Source organism: Elephantulus edwardii, unplaced genomic scaffold (genome assembly GCF_000299155.1).
Source record: "Elephantulus edwardii isolate Elephantulus edwardi_28Jun2011 unplaced genomic scaffold, EleEdw1.0 scaffold00058, whole genome shotgun sequence".
Classification (NCBI taxonomy): domain Eukaryota; kingdom Metazoa; phylum Chordata; class Mammalia; order Macroscelidea; family Macroscelididae; genus Elephantulus; species Elephantulus edwardii.
Genome location: NW_006399808.1, coordinates 3324743 through 3330739, shown reverse-complemented (window position 1 = coordinate 3330739; position 5997 = coordinate 3324743). Strand labels below are relative to the sequence as shown.

At 40.0% G+C, this 5997-nt stretch overlaps 1 protein-coding gene across 1 annotated transcript in view; it reads right to left on the bottom strand.

Moving 5' to 3' along the window:
* POLR3A (polymerase (RNA) III (DNA directed) polypeptide A, 155kDa) overlaps positions 1-5997 on the bottom strand; it is a 96736-nt gene that overhangs the window by 7794 nt on the left and 82945 nt on the right. The gene's annotated exons all lie outside the window — the stretch shown is intronic.

Sequence of the window (5997 nt, the reverse complement as noted above, 5' to 3'; positions counted from 1 at the left end):
TGGAAGCCCAAAATCTCTGTAAATGTTTATGAAAATTAATAAAATATAATTATAGGAAAAAAAAGAATAAATTAGCTATCTAAAATGGCATACTAAGGCATGAGGCATGACGTGGCTGGCTTCCATGCTTTTGGTTTCCGTGCATGTTATTAGTAAGACTTGTGAATCAGAATGTATTGATATAAAAGAGTGTTGATGGAGAGATACTGTTGGCATATAAGTGGCTGAAAAGAGATGTTCTGAAACTCTAATATGTGTAACATTATAGAAGATCTTATACATGTAACTATTTATGCAAAGTATGCAGTGGTTGATGTGGAAACATAATTAAAAGCCCAATAGTTTTTAAAAAGATACATCATGGAATGAAAGGATCACGGAAACTCGAACTTCTGGAAGAAGTAAAGAAGTAAGAGAGAAAGAGGTAACACATTTTCCTGAGACCTGGCGGAGTCAGATCAAGTGAAAGCTGGCCCTCTAGCGGTTTTCAGAGGCTATAGATTACAAGGGAGGAGACTGCCCATCTTTGTGCTATGGAGCAGCTGGTGGATTCGAACTGTCTTCCTTTGGAGTGGCAATGCAAATCCTTACCACCAGGAACCACAGAGTCATTACCAACTTATACAAATCTTACCAACAGTAGAACAGAATACTGGCTGGTCTTGCACCATCCTCACAATTGCTCTTTGGGCTGGCTCATTGTTGTACCACTGTGTCAGTCATCTTATTATTTTTCTCCCCTTGCTGACTCTACTTTACTAAGCATTGTTTTTCTCCAGCAGGTCCCTCCTGATCACGTGTTCATGTTATGTGAGAGAAGACTCATTATCCTCATCTGTAAGACACATTCTGACTGCTTCTTCCATGACAGATTTGTTCCATTTCCTTGCAGTCCATGGTACCATGGGATATTTTCTATTCTTCACCATCACCATGATTCAAGTGCATCAATTCTTTGCTCTTTCATAAGCACTGTCCAACTGAAGATAATTAGTTATGTACACATACATTTTTGCAGGTTCTATTCCATTCCATTGTAAATATAAACACCTTTTTTTTTACTAAAATGGCAGGATAATATTCACTATCACCCCCATTTATCTGTCAGTCTGTCATATTGTTGTGGCTTGTATGTTGCTGGGATACTAGAAACTATGCCTTGTCTTTCACTGACCTACTTTTCCTTAGGTGCTCCAGTGGCATGGTGAGTAAGAAGCAGCACTGCCAACCCAAAGGCAAATGGTTCAAATCCACCAGCACAGGTGAGAAAAGGGCAATCTTCTCTCATGTGATTTACAGCCTCTGAAAACTCGCTGAAGGGTTCACTAGATGACAATGAACAGCAATAACTACTACTTTCCCCAGTATGGTATTTTTTCCAAGAAATGGGGCCTCCTGACAACATGCCCAAAGTATATGAGATGAAGTCTCACCATTCTTGCCTCTAAAGAGCACCTTGGTTTATTCTTTTGTCAGTCCAGGGTATATTCAGTGCTTTTCTAATACAGTGATGGACAGGAGTGGTGATAGGTCACTACAGGACTAGTGACAGGGCATCCTGGTCTCCTCATTCATAAAGGAAATCCCTTCAGTCTTTTTCCCTTGAGAATAATGTTGGCCATTGGTTTTGCACACATGCTTTCAATTGTATTGAATAATTTCCATTCCACTTTGCTAATCGTTTTTATAAAAGTTGATGTTGAGCTTTATCAAATGCCTTTTCTGCACTGTTTAATATGAAGATGTTGGGCTTTCCTAATACAATCATCATTGCATATCTGATGAGAATTCCACTTGACTATGAGATATTGCTATTATTATTTGATACGGTTTTAGGTTCTGTTGACTAGGATCTTTGCACTTAGGTTCACGAGGGCTTTTTGTATAGAATTTTCTTTCTTACTTGTTTTCTTTGTTGGCTTTGACATCAAGGTTGTGTATTTACTGCATAAAACAAGGTCAAGAATATTCCATCTTTTTCCATGTTCTAGAATAGCCTGAATAGCACCAGTGTTAATTCTTTAAACTTCTTGTAGAATTACCCAGTGAAGCTGTGTGGTCCAGGAAATATTATTCTAAAATAGTCCGCCCTCAAACCCTGGACGAATAGCAAGGGAGCACTATTAGACATGGATTGAGAAGAGCCCTTCAGGCTGGCTTGGTGGGGGGAGGGGCACTCGTCATCATCCAGTAAGAACCAGCTCCTCCTTGACCCTCCAGCAGGTTTACAGAGGTTGTAAAACACAGGAGGAGACAGCCCACCTGCTGGTGAATTAGAACCAGTTGCTTTGGATTGAAAGCACAACTTACCCAATGAGCCACCAGAGCTCCCTCAAGTTGGAAGGCACTCAAAATGCTGTGACTGGGGAAGAGCTACCTCAACAAAGTTGTTGATGTTGTTGCTGTTGTTGTTAGGTGCCATTGAGTCTACTGTGACTGACAGCAGCACTGTGAACAGTAGATCTGAACCCTGTCTTCTCCTGCACCATCTCCATGATTTCCGTCATGCCCAAGCCCACTGTGGTAGTCACTGTGTGAATCCAACCCCTTGAGGGGCTTCCTCTCTTCCACTGACCTTTCTCAGCATGATGTCTCTCTCCAAGGATGGGTTCTCCTGAAGATGCGCCCCAAGCAAGTGAAATGAAGTGTTGCCATCTTTGCCTCTAAGGAGTACTCTGATTGCACTTCTTTCAAGATAGATGTTAGTTCTTTTGGTAGTTTGTTGTTTTCATCAAAGACGTAAAGATGTCTATCTTAATGGCATGGATGAACTTTGCATTTGTTAATATAGGAAGTGTCAAAATGAGTATAAATGGTTTCAAGAATACATTCCTTGATACAACCACTCTAGAAGGTAGTTTGGCATTTCCTTATGAAATTCCCTATGACCCAGCTATTCCACTGCTTGGAATATAGCCCAAGAGAATGAGAACTGAGGCCCACAAATGAGACTTGTACACCAATGTTCACACCAGCATTATTCACCATCACAAGAACATGGAAACAGCCCAAATGTCCAACCACAATTGAAAGGTGTGAGAAATTATGGTAAATTCACACAATGTAATACTACACAGCACATAGGATCAATAATTTTGTAAATTACTACCTAACTTGGAAGGGACTGGAAACCATTATGGTGTGTGAACTAACTCAGTCTCATAAAGACAAATACTGTATAAGACCATTATTGTAGAACATGTATGAGGATCCAAGATGGGGAGGGTGGAAGCAGAGGGGTGAGGATGGGTAGGGGAAGGTGTGTGTCAACATACAGTTGCACAATTTGATGGGGTTGTGAAAAAAATAGGAAAGATCTGATGTGAAAAACAGAATACAAAGTATTTGAACTTTGTACAGAAACCAGTATAAATTTTTTTTAAATAATACATTATTAATTGGAAGGTGGACTGCACAAAGAATGAAACTAGGAAAATTAGAAGATGCCCAAAATTAAATGGAATGCATAAAGATTGACATCCCTGGAATTAGCAAGATCAGAGGGGCTGAGATGGCCATATTTTAATCAGATATCATATAATCTACAATACCAAAAATGACAAATTGAATAACAATGGTGTCACATTCATCATCAAAAAGAACATTTCAAGGTCTGTCCTGAGGTACAATGTCAGCAATAGGATAGTATTAATATGCATAAAAAGATGACCTGTTAATACAACTACTATTCAAATAAACACACCGACCCCTAAAACCAAACATGATGGAACTGAAGACTTCTACCAATGTTTACAGTTTAAAATTGGTCAAACATGCAATCATTGTGGATTTTATTAATTGATGACTGGAATGTAAAAGCTGGAACAAAGAAGTAAGACTGGTAATTGGAAAATATGGCCTTGGTGACAGAAATGAGCCAGATAGGACAAAATAGAATTTTGTATAATTATTTCTTCATTGTAAAGCTATTTAAAAAATAAACAGTGACTCTACACAAGGATCTTGCTGGATAGAATACCCAGGAATCAGCTATAAGTGTGGAAAGAGATGATGCAGAAACTCAACATCAGCAATAAAACCAACGTCAGGGGCAATAAAACCAATGTCAGGGGCCACTGTGAAAGGGATCATCAATTATTCATATGCAAGTTAAATTGAAGCTGAAGAAAATGAAGAGAGTCAAACTACAACTTTGAATTGATCTCACCTGAATTTTAAAAACCATCTAAAAAAAATTGGATGCACTGAACACTAACTACCAAAGACCGTACAAGTTGTGAAATGACATCAAAGACAGCAACAATGAAGAAAGCCAGAGGTCAGTAAAAAAAGACAAGAAATAATTCAAGGACAACGTCAATCTTTGAGCTGCAATACTGAAGGACTTACATAGGCAAAATACTGAATGATACAAGAAGCGTCAAAAGATGATGAAAGGATAGTGAAAAGGTTATGCAAAACTGGCTAGAACTGACAAAAATTCAAGCTGAATTGAGAAGAGGCTGTGGAACAAGGGATATCATTGCTGATCCCAGTGGATCTTGGTTTACAGCAGAAGATACCAGAAAGATGTTTAACTTGTATTTTATTGACTATGCAAAGGCATTCAGCTATGTGGATTATAACAAATAACGACTAACATTGGAAAGAATGAGAATCTCAGAACACTTAATTGTGCGCATATGAAATCTATACATAGGCCAAGAAACAGTCTTTCAAAGAGAACAATCCATATGCTGAGCAAATAATTCAAGAAGCTAGGCTATATGAAGAACGATACAGTGGCATCAGGATTGGAGAAAGACTCCTCAACAATCTGCATTATACAGATGACATAACTTTGCTTGCAGAAAGGGAAGAGACTTGAAGCACTGTGGGAAGTCAAAGCCTACAGCCTTTAGCTGGAGTACATCTCAACATGGGAACAAAAATCTTCACTGGATCAATAGACAACATGATATGTGGAAAAGAAATTGAAGTTGTCAATTATTCCATTTTACTTGGATCCACAATCAACACTCATGGTAGCAGTAGTCAAGAAATTAAGACACATTACATTGGACAAGCCTGCCACCAAAGACCTCTCTAAGGGGCTAATGAGGAAAATCCTATGGACAAGGAGGAGTGGGAGATTGGGGGACCTCAGAGGCATCAAGAAGGAAGAGCTGGGGGCCAGGTCAAGCTTTGACTCAGCCAGAAAGAGAACAAAACCTCTCAAATCACTTCATCACCCTTTCTCAATAATTTCTCTAGATAGTGGCTTTCACATTTTCTTGTATTTGAGCATTGGACCTTCTCCATGTGCAATTGTAAGGCAGCCTGACTTGCTATAGAATGCTTCAAGGATGAAGGAAGGGGGGTGGTGGTGATGAGTATAACACAAAGCCCCCACCATTTGGCCCTCACTCATTTTCTGGAACAGTCTTTGAAACCCTTCTGGTCTCTTTTAGAGTAAAAGGTGAGGAGAGTGGGCTGACCAGGAGGCAGGATCTGCTAGAGTGGCCTTGGCCACAGAGACTCTGAGTGACCTGAGGTTAGCAGTCTTTCTTGTCTCTAAATAGCTCCACTGAGATTCATGTATCATATGATTTGCTCACTTAATGTACACAATTAGACGGTTTTTAGTCTATTCCCAAAAGTTTAAGTCCATCATTATGATCAAATGGAAAACATTTTTATCATCTCAAAAAGAAGCACTGCATTCCTTAGTTCTCAGCTCTTAGCCTTGAGCCTGCCCTCAGCAACAACACCTGCTCCCCTCCCAAGTTGGAAGTGTGTTCACACAACTGCCTGATTGTAAAGAGGTGCTTGTTTGTGGTTTTGATTTGCGTTTTCCCGACAGCTTGCCCTTCCTGCCTCTGCACTCTTGCTTCCTCTGCTAAGACAGAACCTACATGTTCTCCAAAGGCCCCTCTAGCTTGGCCCTGAGTTCCTCAAGGGTGTTCCTGGGAATCAAGGTGGCCCACTGCTGTGGATGGTGGAGATGAAGGACAAGAGCAGAGCCATGCCCACAGCCCTCGGCCCCTCAGAGCTTCA